The following is a 16,561-nucleotide window of genomic DNA, read 5'->3' as shown; positions in this document are numbered from 1 at the left end:
TTGGCCATGTTCTGGCAAAGGTCAAATGTCTTCAGCCTACTTGGTAATCTAGAAGCAATTTAACCTGTATCCCCGTATCCATATCCCACCTTTCCAGGGTAGTTTGGATCTAGGCTGTTCCCCAAAGATGGGTGTGTAATGTTTGTTCCCAGTGTGACACTATTGGGAGATGGTAGAAACTTTTAAGTGGTGGAGCCAGGTGTGAAGTCACAGAGATTTTAGTCTTTTCTTTCCTCTTGCACTCTTTGCTTCTCATCTATAACAAAGGATAGAGCTTTCTCCCCAAATGCTCCTCTGTGACGTCTTGCCTTGTCATATGCCCAAAGCTGTGGATGAGGGGGTTCACTAACTCTGGACTGGAAATCTCTGCAACTGTGAGCAAAATAAACATTTTTTTTTCTTTTAAAGTATATCTTAGGCATTTTGTTTTGTCTATATAAAGCTAACTAACAGCTTGCTTTTCAACTTGTAGGCTGGCTGTCTTATGGACCAATGGGTTAATAAAAGAGAACTGATTATTCTGAACCTGAAAGATTCATTTTCCACAAATAGAAAACCATACAATTTTTTGTTGATGCTCTGTCATGATAGCTTAAAAACTGCAAAACAAACAAACAAATAAACAAACAAACAAAAAACCCTCCCCTTCTCTTCCATTAAGTGATAATTCTGTAGAACTTCAGGGTGTAACACTGGTACAGACTTGCCTCAGACTTTAGGGAAACCTGTAGGAAGGGTTGAGACTGGAAGGTGTCCTTTCTGACAGAGGCATAAGGTTACAAATGGAAAAAAAAATTGAATAGTTCAGGTAACCTTGTATACTTTAGGCAAGGCCACAGATGTTGGGAATTTCTCACCCGCATCTGTCTTTGGTAGGAAAGTTATTTATTGGAGAAAGCATGGACCTCAGTTCTTAGCACATAATGTTGGCTTGTTTGATAGAGAGTGTGTCCATCCAAGAAAAGGACTGTTCAGTGCTTTGTTACCAATTAGACACGCCCAAGTCCCTTGCTCTTGAAAGCTTTAAAGTCTGTATGCTTCATGGCCCAAAGTCAACCCTTCTACAGGATTAATGATGTCATTCAGCCAAGAAACCTGTACACTGAATGCCTGGAGAATTCCAAAACGATTTAAATACACACACACACACACACACACACACACACACACACACACACATACCACAATTTGCAAAATGCGTGTTTATGCTATTTAAGATTTTTATATAGTGTATGGCTCTACTGGTGACTTAACTGTAGTAGAATTTACCACTGTGTTCATACCTTTTTCCCGTCATATCCTACAGCAGAAGATCTGTGCATTTCAAATAGGGCAGTGTGGGCTGCAGGTATCCAAAAGTAGTGTGGATGTACTCCACACATGTGCAATACTCTGTGGCCCAAAGTTCATTCACTAACAGCCTCCTTTCTCCTCAAAAACTCTAAGCGTACCTTTTCTACAATGCCGTATACTTGAGGTATAAGCTTGGCCTCATTCTCTGTATTTGTGACACATATTCATTTAGTAACATCACTCCAGAGAAGTCCCACCTGATATACACCCATGTATACTCACATCCATGCAGGAGCACATGCACTCGTGTATATAGCATGCAACATCTAAGCAAGCTACGAAAGACCTTATGCCTTTAATCCAAGACCATTCCCCAGGATGGTGACTGGAGAGTTGCAATTACTCATTTTCTTGCTATTAATCATTTTAAATTCTTTACCCATAAATCTATAATTTGTCATATACTAAATATCACAAAATAAAAAATTATTTACCTTTACCGATAAAGCTTGAATGCCACAGGAATCAGTGTCCAGACTCTCTACCGTACCTCCTGTAGGCTGACAGGCCCAGGCCCTCTAATTTCATCAAATCTGCATACCCATACCCATTACTTTTCTAAGCCATTGGTTTTAAATGTCACTAAAAATAAAAACTTTCAGTATTAGTACAACCCAGATCAGGTGTTTCTTGCAAGCAGCCGGGGTTGAGTCTCTATATGACTTTTCCTCGGCCTCTCCTGGACATCAGAGCACCATGACTGTCATGCTTCTGAGTGACTGTCCTGAGCATTCTCCTAAATATTTGTACGTATAGGAATGAATGGACACTAAGTAGACAAAAAGCAAATGTACTTTTTTCTCCATGTTTCAAAATCTAGAAAGCCTGAATTCAACGAGAAAATGAAACTAAATAATTTCCCCATTTTACTCCTCTGTAAAACACCCTTTAAGCTTATTTTTTGCTGGTCAAGTAAGCTGTCCGTGAGGCCTTCTCTACAAAACTCATACCTCAGAAGAAGGAAACAAGGATGCAAACCCATCAGCCAGGGATTCTCCTTCTCCTCATATTTATTCTAATTTCTATTTTAGTCTGTTTCAGATAGGCATTTTATTCCTTTTAGTTTGAAATCAGGCGTAATTAATCGAGAGCCCTTTCTTAGCCTATCTTGGTCTAATATGACATAAAAATGTACATATTGAGTTTGAGGAGAAAGATATTCCATATGAATCATTGTTAGCTATTAGTATGTAAGTTATCAGAAACAAACTAAGATAAGAACTTTTAATAAAAGAAAGAAGTAGCTGGGTGGTGGTGGTGCATGTCATTAATCCTAATAGTCCGGAGGCAGAGGCGGATCTATCTCAGCCTGGTCTACAGAGTTGAGTTCCAGGACAGCCAGGGTCACACAGAGAAACCCTGTCTAGGAAATCAAAAAAGAAAGGAAGAACTTCCTTAAATGCCAACCCAGAGGCCTGAGTTCTAACTGCGTGACCTTGAATAAGTTGCTTAATGATTCACGCCTGTTCTTTTGTGTGTAGGAGGAGAGATCTGCTTCCACAGGTTTTATAGGAAAAGTAAGAGAGATTATATACAAAGAGCACCTGTGTGACTTGATTTATAGTAAGTGCTCAGTAAACAATTCTTCTTAGAAATACACTAGTCACAAAATAAGATCTATTGTCCAATTAAACAAAGCTACAGCTACAGCCACAGCTGTATGTGAGGATTGCGTGAGCTTCCGTCTCGTTGCCTTGTGTGCAGCCAAGTAGCAGCTTGTACGGGATCGATTTGGCCAGACTGCAATGCTGAGATCCTGCATTCTGTGACTAGGAAAGATACTCACTGCTTAGGGCAATAGATTCCCCATCACCTATGTGAATATACTAAAAGCACACTCACGAGGGTTGCTTTAAGGATGTAAAGGACAGTCTGAGTAAAACTCTTAATATACCTGGTTCAAAGAAAATGTTCAATGCATGTATTAACTTGGAAGAAAACTCATTGACTCATGTTATAGAAAGTAGTTTTTTTTTCTAAGCTTTTAAAAATGAATGACCAAATAAGAAAATACATGGTTGATTTTACCTTTCAATAAACTTTGACATGTGGTGAGCCTGTGAAACGCCTGATGTTCTTGGGAATAGCTCAGGGAAAATCCACAGTGACATCTCTGAAACTGTCCACTCTCCAGCAGTTACACGATTCATTAACTGTCTGTCAGTCCCTGACAGGAAGTTGTGAAGACTAAGTGTCTAGCTTCTTCAGCGTGGAGTTAGAGCTGTTAGTCACCAGGGTCCAAGAAGCATGTTTATGGGGTGCTCTCAATTGTTTTCACTTAGATTTGTTTAAATTTGCTTACTTTTTAGGTGATTTTGCTGAGTAATCGCAAAATGGTCAATAAAGCCTTAAGTTTACAATGTGTGTTATTTTAAAAATGCTATTGCCTTTACAGTAATTATCTTACATTTAATATATATTTATTTTTATGTACATGTGTGTGCTTGTATGAGTTTATATGCATCACATGCATGAAAATGTGGGCACTGATCTTCTGGAACTGGAGTTTTAAATGCTTGTAACCTGCCATATGTGTTCTGGGAGTCAAACCTGGATACTCTGCAAGAGTTTTTAACTGCTAAGTCATTTCTTTATCTTTTAATATTTACATAAATATTAAAATGTAAAATGCACTTAAAATGTATCCTAGTAAGATTGTTATATCCAAGTGTGCAGACAAGTCAGAAAAAATTTATAATAGTGTTTATAATTTTGAAGCTATCATTTTACCTCATGGAATTTCAGGATGTTTTGTCTGTGAAAGATTCTTTTCAAATACATTTTCAGATCTGAGATGTGCATATATTTATTTTTAAAATATTCCTTGGTCATAGTTTGATGTTACTACTTGCTAACATAGTATGGAATCAAGAAAGTCAGTATAAGTAATCTGTAAGTGATGGATTGATTCAGGTTCCTGGTTCTGGGTCCACTGCCTGTGCTACTAGTCAGGGAAGAGAACTGAGGACCATGGATGTCTCTGTCAACTTCGTAGCTTCCAGCAGAACCTGATAGCTACACGGCCGTCTTACCTACATCCTTTACTCAGCTCAAGAGGGTTGCTCTTGACAAACAGTCGCGTCCTATCTCTTTCTGTACTATCACTGCTGTGTGTGTCCTTAGAACTGTATGTGCTAGGAAATGCTGCACGTCAGTTCTTTCAACACACACGCACACACTCACACATGCACGCACACACACACACATGTATACACAGCATCATTGGTTGCTAGGGTTCTCCACAGCATTGGGTCCATTGGATCTCCATGCGGTGTGTAACTTAGACCTGCACTCTCTCCTCACAGCACTTGCCCTGTCATGGTACATTCTGGTTTTAATCACTTTTTATTGCTGTTGTTTTGGAAAACTGGAATCCCAATGGAATCTGAGTTCCCATGCCTTTTTCCACAGGTAGGAATATTTCAATTATTACAAAACCTAATTTATTTTAACATATACAGATGAGAATGTCCAGCTCTGTTCTACAGTATACCAGCTTACAATCTTTTGGATTCACGGGGCAGAGGGCAGTTCCTAAATCCACTCCCCAGCAGTGCTTGGCTGACTCGACTGGTTGGCTAGGATTTCTGTAGCAACCAACTACAGCCTGAGTGAACTGATAAGGCTTTGTCTCACAGGAGGGTAGACTGGAGGTGTGAAGGGCTTGGTCAACCCTCTGGAGATGGTCAAGGAAGGCCTGTCTCATGACCTCCCAACCGAAACCTCATCTGAATAGGGATTCACTCAGATCGGATTTCCAGCATACCTTCCAAAGGAAATCTAAACAAATTGACGCGATTTCCAAATAAGGGAACTCCTGGAGAAGCAAGCAGAGAGGACTCCAGCTCCAGTACTTTATTTTTTATTCTTAGAATGCAAGTCAACATCTAATACTGTCCAAAATAACCTTTCTTACAAAAGCTGTTTACATGAAAGTGAAGTTATAAACTATATTCCCTACTAACTCCTAAATAACTGATTTGTTACATTTTGAGAACAGGTTTTTGTGGATTATGTAAGATCAATTTTAGTCATGGCAATAGAAATCCAATATTATTGTAAAAAGGAAATGTACATGGTGGAGCTCTGTGCATTTATATTGTATAAACTCAAGTCTTTTGCCTCAAGCAAAATTTTTCAACAGAATATTTGTGTAAGTATTATGCAAGAAATAACAAAATTGTCAAGATATACTCATATCCCTGACACCTTTAAATGTATTTTGCTACACATTTTTATGTTTTGTAAAGCAAGGTAGGTGTCTCTTGCCTGCATCTTATGCCTTATCAGCTTCTCAGTGAAGGACTACATAGCGAGGAGATAGGTTCATTTCTAATGAGGGCAAACTATTTCTATAACATGATCATATGACATTACTGCCAGTTTATGAAGTAAGGCCCTAAGAGTCTTGTTAGTTGATAAATACATTTTGTTTAAAGTCAACAGAAATTTGGATTTGTACCAACTCAGTATAGGAAACCTTCACTTTTGAACTTTTTAAAAATTCTGATATATTGAATAATTTATATAGCTTTCCTTTGTTCTTCCAGAACAAAAATAAACGTGTCAAACTTGTACTGAAAAATATGTGTAAAAAGTTGACCAAGAATGTTCCGTGAAGAAGTGAGCGTGCAGAAAAGATGTCCTGTGTGTGCTGGGCTGGAAACTAGAGGATTGTCTAGTAGAGAGAGAAAGAATCATTGTGCAATGCCTATAAGACAAAGGCCAGTAGCACACAGGAGAAGCTAGTCCTGAGAACCCTCTCGGTATTCTTTGTGAATTAAAGTGGCCCAGGTTGTTACTGTTCCATGAAGCGTACTTACACATACAAGCAGATAGCGTTTTATAACTATATCAGGCCTTCCATGGACTCTGAAAACACGGTGCCCTCATGAGAACTGAGTTCTGAACTGAGATGGACAGTCTTCTCTGTACACAATCAGGAAAAATCTGTTAAGATTATTTTTATGTAAACAAAAGTCACTTACTCGTGTAGCTCCCACTAGCATAGTGCAGATTTCCTTCCTGTCCCTGTGTTCCTGACATTTGAATGAGCTTCAGACTGAATCAGGAGTAAATGCTTTCTTCCAATATGTGTCATGGAATCCCATGTGACAAACAGTCACAGCTAAAGGACAGTGCGCACAGTTTAGCAGAAGTCATATAAATTTTCACAAAATTGCTTTCTTCTCAAAACAAAGAAACAAACAAAATCCCACCAGGAAGTAAAGTAGCATGTCATAGCCAAATGATAAGATTTTGCTATTTTGGCCATTATATTATTCTTTATTGTTATAGTTAAAATTTGATTAGCCCATGCATGCATTGACTTTGCACATCACATATTATTTTAGGGAACTGACTAGTCTAAGTCTTACTTTTGCCATGTTGGAAAATGTAGAAAACTGCTTTGAAAGACCTTTTGTGTGAACTGAAAAGATCATGGATTTTAAAGTGCTTTTCTCTGTGTTGGCACATATATGAGTAATAATTTTTATGTTCTCTCCTTCCTCCTTCTATGTTCTTCCTGTTCTTGATATTAATAAATTCTCATTTGTTCTTAAAGCCTACTTTCAGTGTTGCATTTAAGAACAACTGTCCCAAACCTAAATGGCAAAGCAATTTATTATCCCGAGATAGTCCTACGTGGTGTTACATTCATTTCATGCATGGTATATACACTGACCTTAAGCAGAAGCCAATAAGAAACCATTTCTTGGATGTGTGCATCAGACATGAGCTTTCAGATGAAGTTTGATGGTATCACTTGGCTTCTTCTACAATAAGGTATATAGTTAGGAATAGAAAAATATTTTTTTTTCTGGAAATGACCCCAACTATACAATGTGCAGTTGTTTTCCTTATGGTAAGTGTGGGTCTCATCACAAGCCTGTACCATACTTCTTCAGTCATGTCTGAACCTATCTCAGCTGCCAAGCCTCTTCTCCAACAACTGATTATGATACTTTCTCAATATCTGAAAACTGTGAAAATGATTGCAGTATTGTTGCTTTATGAAATTAATAGTATGATGCCAAGTCAGCACTTAGGAAATACTCTAGATATCAACCAAAAAACTTGTCAGAACACTTGAGGGTGAAGGTCTGCCCCATTGCCTTGAGCTCTTTCACACCTGGGTGAGTTTAGTCATCAGGCAGCCAGGTGAGCTTGCAAATCTGTGTCTTCCAGGTAGATTGTGGTGGTGCTACTTGTCTTCACTTCCTCATTCCCTTCCCTCAGTAGCTCACTTGAGTGAACATTCTGCAGCACTCAATCAATTAAATGGAAAAGACCATAAATACATAAAGGAGATAGCTCTTGTTCCTCTATCCTCTTCCTTGTCACAGCATACATTTAATACTGCATTGGTCAGTCTTTCCTTTTTACTGCTGGTTACCATGTCCTTTTGGGACAGTAATTTGCTATCTATTTCTTATTAGCCTCCATGACTAGCCCCTTGTTCTGTTGGGTCAAGAGGTCTCATGCAAAGATGGGAACACCACCAATGTCCCTACTAGCGGGACATGAATAAAACCTGATCTGTCTGGATGGGAAGAATGAAAGGGACAAGAGACACAAGAAATAGACAGCTAGTCTATTCTGATCAAGTTGCCAACTTTATTTTTTTCTCAGGAGCATTATATAGCAAGCAGGCAGAAGGTAGGGTAGGATGCTGGAATGTCAGGTCTGGAGGCATCCCCTAGCTGACAGGAAGAGATAAGGAGATGCTGAGGGTCTGTAAATGTTTATAGGGGGAAATGCGAATCACTTCCGGTGCCTGGGATCCACAGGTCTGCAGGCCTGTAGGCACTCCTATCTCACAGGGAGATAAGAAGGCTTCTGAATAGCTTACTTAACTTGTGATGGCTATAACCAAAATACAGATCTTTGCTCTCAGCAGGTCCTCCCTTTTTATAAGTATTAGTATGAGGTGAGTTAAAGGTCATCTAGTAGATGGGAGGAGGGCAGAGGCCCAATCCTCCCATGTTTACTTGGTGGGAGAAATTTCTTTCCAACTTGGTGAATGAAATTTTTCTTCAAAGTTACAGATGTCTTTTTGGGGAGGAGAGGGTCTAGGTTTTTATATCAGTACCTCTGGACATCAACCTCTATGCAATCAGGAATGTTCCTGAGGAGACTCAGAGACAGAATGCATGGGCCTCTCCCTGCAGTGCTTTGTCTCGCACTCCTTTTGCTGGTGCCCATGTCTATCGTGGGCAGGCACACATATCTCTGGGTTTTATGTGGCTCCTATAGGAGACTTGCTTTCAAGGGGCTCTTCTAGCCCTTGATCAGCCAGATCAAGCCAGTGATAATGGACTTGAATGGGCTTAGAGGTCAAGGAGTCCACCTGTTGGAGAATAAACCTAGTGAGCCTATTGACGGCCCATGCTCCAAAAGCTATCAATAATCAAAATCCTAAAAGGGGTCCCAAAAAGGAGGGTAAAAGGGTGGTGACCCAGCGAGAGGTGGAAAAACCAGTTTTTAAACCATCCCTCCTTTTGGTCTCTCTGGTTTCTTCTATGCTCTAATCCTTTCCTGACCTTAGTCATATATTTCAGTGTGATCAGTATAGAAGCCACATTCCTCTTTTAAGGTAGCTCAAAGGATCAAAATTTAAAATTCTTAACGTTAAACCCAAACATTTACAGGGTGTGTCAAACTTTTTTCAACATCTATAAGCAGTTACAAATATCATTAGGTCAATTTCAGTAAAAGTACAATGACATTGCTGTTATCAAATACCAGTTTTAGTCTCTGAACAGCAGTTAAACTCCTAAGTCTGTCCCCTTTTTAAGTGAAGAGGGGTTAGTTCAGTCTGAATTTCAGCTCCAAAGTAAACTGTGGAAGATTGTAGTCACTGTGGTCAGGTCATCTCAGCAGGGCCTCTGGGTCTGTGTTCCAAGTCTGTTCCTCGGGGCAGGTGAACTTCCTGGGTGAGGTAAGCTGGATTCAGCTACCAGAAGCAGGAAACACATCTTGGCAATTATCTCAGCAGGGTCTCTTTGTCTGGAATCTCTGGCAGAATGGCACCCTGCAGTGGAGAGTCTCTAGTAGCAGGTCTGATGTGGGAGTGATTTCTTATTAATAAAGAAACTGCCTAGACCCATTTGATAGGCCAACCCTTAGGTAGGCGGAGTAAACAGAATGGAATGCTGGGAGAAAGAAGCTGAGTCAGGGAGTCGCCATGATTCTCCCATTCCAGACAGACGCAGGTTAAGATCATTCCTGGTAAGCCAGCTCTTGGGCTACACAGATTAATAGAAATGGGTTAGATCAATATGTAAAAGCTAGCCAATAAGAAACTAAAACTAATGGGTCAGGCAGTGTTTAAAAAAATACAGTTTCCGTGTAATTATTTCGGGTAAAGCTAGCCATGCGGGCGGCCGCATGCCAGGGACGCAGCCCTGCTGCTCGTAACACAACAGAGTGGCGCCCGACGTGATGGACTAAATCCACTTAAAAACCTGAAAAGGCTTAAAAATAAGGGAGAGAGACTTTAACACAGATTTTTGCTGTTTGTTGGTGGCATGCTGTAGAGAGATTTCCTGATTCGACAACAGCAGCAGAAAAAAAAAGCTGCGTCATTTTAAAGTGCGGCTTCTTGGGACTGTGCCGCCAATGCAAACTCTGGCTTTAAAACATTTCAATGGATTTTATGGGACTGGATGTTTGTGTTCCCGCTTGGGATCGGAAGGAGAGTGCTCTCAGTACTCCCCGCCTGCACCTGGGCAGATGGCAGAATCAGGCTTAGGCAGGCGGAAGAGCATGGTGAAAGAGACGTGTTTTCAGACTGCGCAGTGCTCTGCGTGTCAGATTTGGTTGTAACTTGGATAAAAAGAGTTTCTGTGCTGCATGTTCAGTCTCAAAATTAAACTACTGAGTGCGGCTCCAATGAGGACTTGCTGTGTGCCTGGAACTGTGCACAGCTCAGGGGCACCAAATGGATCTGAGGCAGGAGCGGCTGCTCCTTGCTGAACTGTGCTGGTTGGCAGGAACTACCGTAATTACCATAATAACAGCACAGTTAAGGTTTAGACTGGGCAGGACACAGGTGGTACCGTATTACCTGTACATGGTACAACTTAAGTTTTTAAGAAGTGCTTAACATTTTAAAAAATGCTCCTGGATTGTAAAAATATTACAGATTCACAATAAAACAGATTCAGACATAACAGACCTCAGTGGATCACAGCGTTGGATGAATGTACATAGGCTTGAGAGAGAGAAGAATAAGAATATAGAGAATAAAGCAAATGTCTTAAAAAAAAGGGTAAAGTCTTTAAAGAGACAGAGTACAGATAGTTAAGAGATTAAAAGAAATAAAGAAAAATAAGCCACGTAAAAATGGAAAATTCACAGAGAGTCTGGATTATGTACGTTGTGTTTTCTTTAAAATTTTTGACTGTAAAGGAGCTAAGTACAGACAGACATTTCATTACATGGGCTGCCAAGCTAAACCATAATGGATATAAAGGTATTATGATTTCAAAATTTGGGTCTAAGGATATGATACTTTGGAAAGGGTCTTCTTTTGTTTTCACAGAGGACCAGACCCTGTGGATTTCTTCTATCCCAATTTGGTATGATAGACCACGACCTCCCGAAAAGTTGCTGTGAACATCTTCACAAAATTACTTCACTCAACTGCCAACTGAGATGAACCTGACACACAGGTTACACCCTAAACGATCTGATTAACAGCGCCCCCATTCAGCAGAAAGCAGTTTGGAGAAAAAAAACTGCGCCCATGTTCCCAAAATATTGTTTGTAAATGTTCTTTTACATTTAAAGGGGGAAATGATATAGGTATGAGTAATTTGCATTGGTGTGGATTTTACAGTCAATTTTGTTATATGTATATGTATTTCTGATCTTGATTAAGGTATTATGATTGTGTAGTTCATTTTTAAAATGTAATGTATAATTAGGAAATATAGGTTGTTGATGGATAATCATAATAGTCAAGTTTGTAGTCATGTTACTTAGATTTTCTAGATATATAGAGATATATTTCAGATAGGCATTCTTCATATCTCTCAAAGGCTACAGAATATGGCATTTAAAATATTTTAATAACTTAGGACTTTTCATGACAATGAGACATATCTGCTCCTGGCAGCACCAATCTACTTCGAGAGGAAGATGGGCATCGAAGAGGATCCTTATGGAGTTGGATAGCCATTTGGGCAAGAAACTGCTCTTGCCTGGACTGTTGCATAAAATGGACACAGAGAACCCACAGAGAGAGGACTGCTAAACTTGCCTAAAGGTGAGACGGTCTTTTGGGGTTCATGACTCATGAAAGAGTCTACAAGACATTCTACAGGACACAGCAGATAGTGACTAAACTGTCTTTAAAATTTCCTGCTTCATGGAAATGTCTGCTGGATACTATGGGCCTGAAGGCTAAAGATGGATGCCCCAACCGTACAAAAGAACTTTGGGTGACTGTCCAGGCAGCGAGATGTCTCTGTCATTTTTAGAGTTTTCTTATTTCTTGTTTACTTAGGTAGTATTATATCCTTCTGGAGTCTTTGATGGAGTTGAAGAATAAATAGGTAGTTATAGTTTTCCTTAGTTATGATAAAAGATAAAATAGATATAAATATTGTAACTGTAATTCTTGCTTGATAACTGTTTTGCTATATGTAATTTTACTATGTTAAAGTTAAAGCCTTTCTTTTTTGTTTAAACAGAAAAAGGGGAAATGATGTGGGAGTGATTTCTTATTAATAAAGAAACTGCCTAGACCCATTTGATAGGCCAACCCTTAGGTAGGCGGAGTAAACAGAATGGAATGCTGGGAGAAAGAAGCTGAGTCAGGGAGTCGCCATGATTCTCCCACTCCAGACAGACGCAGGTTAAGATCATTCCTGGTAAGCCAGCTCTTGGGCTACACAGATTAATAGAAATGGGTTAGATCAATATGTAAAAGCTAGCCAATAAGAAACTAAAACTAATGGGTCAGGCAGTGTTTAAAAAAATACAGTTTCCGTGTAATTATTTCGGGTAAAGCTAGCCATGCGGGCGGCCGCATGCCAGGGACGCAGCCCTGCCGCTCGTAACACAACACAGGTCTTGTGATTAGACACTTTTCTCCGTGGGGGCAGATCAAGGATTCCTCTCCAACTGGGCTCTGGAACTCCTCTATGGGGTGTTTGCAGCTAGGAAGTCATCATGTCTGTCACTCCTTTGCTGTACATGCAGTCATCTCATTTAGCTTTTATTTTCTTTCTGTGAAAAAAGAACATAAACACATCTTCGACCCCAAATATAGGCCAGGTCTTTTTATGATTCATTGCAAGGGCTTCTTTACCTTGCCTTAGCAAAGGTCAGCTTGGTGTCATTATCAGATCTGTCTGTAGCTTTTACCCCTTAAGTTGTTTTCAAGGAGCCGTGGTATGCTCCACAATCCATTTCTGTTACTAACCATGTATGCAGTTCTTCCACTGGAAGAGCCATTTGGAAAATTTAGCATAACATCTTTTAAGGGATACTTAGCTATAACATTAGCAAAATATAGTTGCGTGAATTGTAGCAATGATCATCTGGGGAAAGATTATTATTACTCTGGCCTTTAAATTGAGCAAATACAATTGTCCAAAAATTATTATCTTAAAAATGCTCAAACATAACATCCTTTAGCCATTAGAAAAATGCAAATCAAAACAAGTCTGAGATTCCATCTTATCCCTGTAAGAATGACCAAGATAAAAAATATTGCTAACAAGTTATGCTAAAGAGAATGTGGGGTAAAGAAAAAAAAAATTCATTGCTGGTGCAAGTGCAAACTGGCAAGGCCTCTTTGGATCCTAGTATGACAAATTCTTTAGAAAATTAGGCAACAAACTATCTCAAAACTCAGCAATATCCCTTTTGGGCCTAAATACAAAAAATGCTCAACCATACCATAAGGACATGTGCTCAACTATGTACACAGCAGAATTACTTTATCATAGCCAGAATCTGAAAACAACTCCAAATACACCTCTTCTACACATAGGATAAATGAGAGACATCATCTTATACAATACACATAAGATAAGCACTATAAAATATTTTGGAGTAACTTTAACCACACAAATGAAAAAAACCTGTATGATAAGAACTTTAAATTTTTTAAGAAAAAAATTTAAGACATCAGAAAATGGAAATATCTCTTATTCCCTTAGAAAAGTAGAACCAACATAGCAAAAATGACAATCTCACTGAAAGCAATCTATGATTCAATGCAAATGCCCATTAAAATCATAGCAAAATTCTTTAGAGACCTCGAAAGAATAATCTTCAACTTTATAAGAAAAAATAAAAACTCAGGATAGCCTAAACAATCTTAAAATCCTATACAATCAAGGAACTTTTGAATGCATCACAATCTCTGACTTTAAATTTCACTACAGAGCCAGAGTACTGAAATCAATCCACCTTGGATACGGATTCACATGCCTACAAACAACGAAGCAGAATTGTGAAAGGAAAAGAAGCATATTTAACCTGCTTATTTATTTTTAATTGTCCTGAAGTTGCAGCTCTCAGAGGCTACCTTATTTCAAATCTGTCTTTCAGCTTCCAGTTGAAGCTGTGCAACATGGCAGGGGGTAGGACACAGGCTCTCTCCATCTGCCAGCCTGCTATCCCAGGCTCTGGAGGGCAGATTTTTAACTATCTTTTTAAATTTAATTTGTAATTATAAAATTAAGAAAATTTCTGAATACTCTCATTTGTCCTATTGGCTGACTTTGGGCTGACTGCGTGAGGTTAAATTTGTTGTCTAAACTTACTCTGTCTTTTGTTTGCTTTTTACCTGCAAGTGGGTTCCATTCAGAAGATGGCTACTGTTCCTATCTGTTTAGCAATCGATAAAAGTTGCATTTGTGCATCTATTACACTTACAGATTCTAAATATCTCTGCCTTTGTTCCTGCTCCACTCTATCTTAAGCTACCAACATATATAACTGAATACTTTTTCCTTATCCCATATATATATATATATATATATATATATATATAAAACTTATTTACAAATCTTTACTCCCAATTTAAATTTTGTCCCGCTTCTCTACACTGCTTTAAAATTTATTTTCTATTTCTGAGCACTCAATACTCACGTATTCAGCTGTGGCAAAATTTTCTCTCGTGGGTTCCTCATGTCTGGTCACTTCTTTCTAGCAAACTTTATTCCAGAAACCCGATCCCAGGAAAACCAGAAACAAACTTAAAAATAAAAAATAAAAAACCACCACGGGGCACAGAAGCTTATCAGCTAGCTGAGACCGCAGCCAGAGATGGTATTTGTTAGGATGTGGCAAAAGGCCGGTTTTTAAACCCACTTTTTATAGTAGGGGCACCAAGCATTGGGTCTGAACAAAGGAATTTTCATGATCTTGCCCTGACCAGTTAACATAGACCCTAAGGAGGGGAGTGAGTTTTAACGCCAATGAGTAACTAGGCAGCTATCATGAAATATGTTTCAGAGTAGATTACAGCGAAAGTCACTAATTGGAAGAAAACAGTTGTCTTAAGCAATTAGTCAGAAAAGGGACTGCTAGTAATACTAGAAGGTTGATAAATCAGAATAATTGGTTCTTGGGCTGGGAACTTAGAAGATAGCAGAAAGCTTTTCACATTTTTTCAAGGTAAAACTCAGATACAGACTGGAATACTTTACAACCTCCATTATCAGAGCTCATTAGTCAAACCCGTGTTTCTACCTTGTCCATTGTGTCTCCCGGTACCTCCAGGCAGTGTATACTGGAGCCCCATGCCTCCCCTTTGGTGGTGCCAGTTTCCTATAACAGAGACAGTGCCTAACCCAGAGGTTACATAACTCTGTTTCCCTGAGGTTAACTCAGTTCACATCTGTCGTTCATCAAGGATGACCAGGACACTACTCTCAGTTTGCAGAGAGAAGGTCCGGCCTTATAAATAGAACAGCCAGTTGTAAAATGAAATGACCTAGGCTAATGGAGCCTTAAGCATCTGAGAAAATAGCCCACTGTGAATGATTGACCCTTGATCTACTGAGAAATCTGCTGACAGTCTGTTCTCATTCCCCTAGACTTATAACTTTATATTTCTTTATTTCTCCATTCTTATTTCTGAAATGTATATTTTTATTTTCTTATTTTTGGACTCTTCAGTTCTAGGCTTTTGTTTTCCTGTGTTTAAATACCCTGACAAAAACCAATATAAGCAACAGCAGGATTTATTCATTATACTTCCAAGTTGTAGTCCATCATTTTGGAGAAATCAAGGCAAGAACACAATCAGCTTGAGTTTTACATTCATAGTTAGGAAGAAATACAAAATAAATTCACTCTTGCTTGACTGCTCTCAGCCAGTTTTCCCCTTCCTTATCCTACTCATGACCTAGGTACTGGAACTACCCACAATAGACTGGTGTTGGTTGGGGGGGTGGTCACACAAAGATGGAGACAGACCACAAAAGTCTAATAAAGCAAACTTTATTTCAGAAACCATATTCTAGGAAAACCAGAAGCAAACTTAAAAATAAAATAAATTTAAAAAAAAAACCCACCATGGGGCACAGAAGCTTATCAGCTAGCTGAGACCACAACCAGAGATGGTGTTTTTTTAGGCTGTCGCAAAAGGCCGGTTTCTGAATCTAGAAATCATAGTACGGGCACCAAGCATTAGGACTGAACAAAGGAATTTTTACAGTCTTGCCTGAACGCAAGGATTAATCAACAGAGACCCTAAGCTCGGGGAGGGGATGTGTTCTACTGTCAATAAGTAACTAGGCAGTTATCATGAAATATGTTCCAGAGGAGATTACAGCAAAAGTCACTAATTACAAGAAAACATGTTTTCAGCAATTTGTCAGAAAAAGGGACTGCTAGTAATATCAGAATGTTAATAAATCAGAATAATTGGTTCTTAGATTGGGAACTTAGAAGATGGCAAAAAGCTTTTGGTACTATCTCAAGATAAAACTCACATACAGATTACATTACTTTACAACCTCCATTAGCAGAGTTCATTAGTCAAACCAGTGTTTGTACTCAATCCTCTGTCTCTCCTGGCACCTCCAGGCAGTGTATACTGGAGCCCCATGCCTCCCCTTTGATGGTGCCAGTTTCCCAAAGCAAAGACAGTGTCTAACCCAGAGGCCACATATCTCTGTGTCGTAAAGGTTAACTCATCAAATACCTGTTGTTTATCAAGGATGACCAGGATACTACT

Source organism: Microtus oregoni, unplaced genomic scaffold, assembly GCF_018167655.1.
Source record: "Microtus oregoni isolate MIOR12 unplaced genomic scaffold, Mior012 000034F_ref0000314, whole genome shotgun sequence".
NCBI classification, from domain to species: Eukaryota; Metazoa; Chordata; class Mammalia; order Rodentia; family Cricetidae; genus Microtus; species Microtus oregoni.
Note: the sequence above shows the minus strand (reverse complement) of the source record.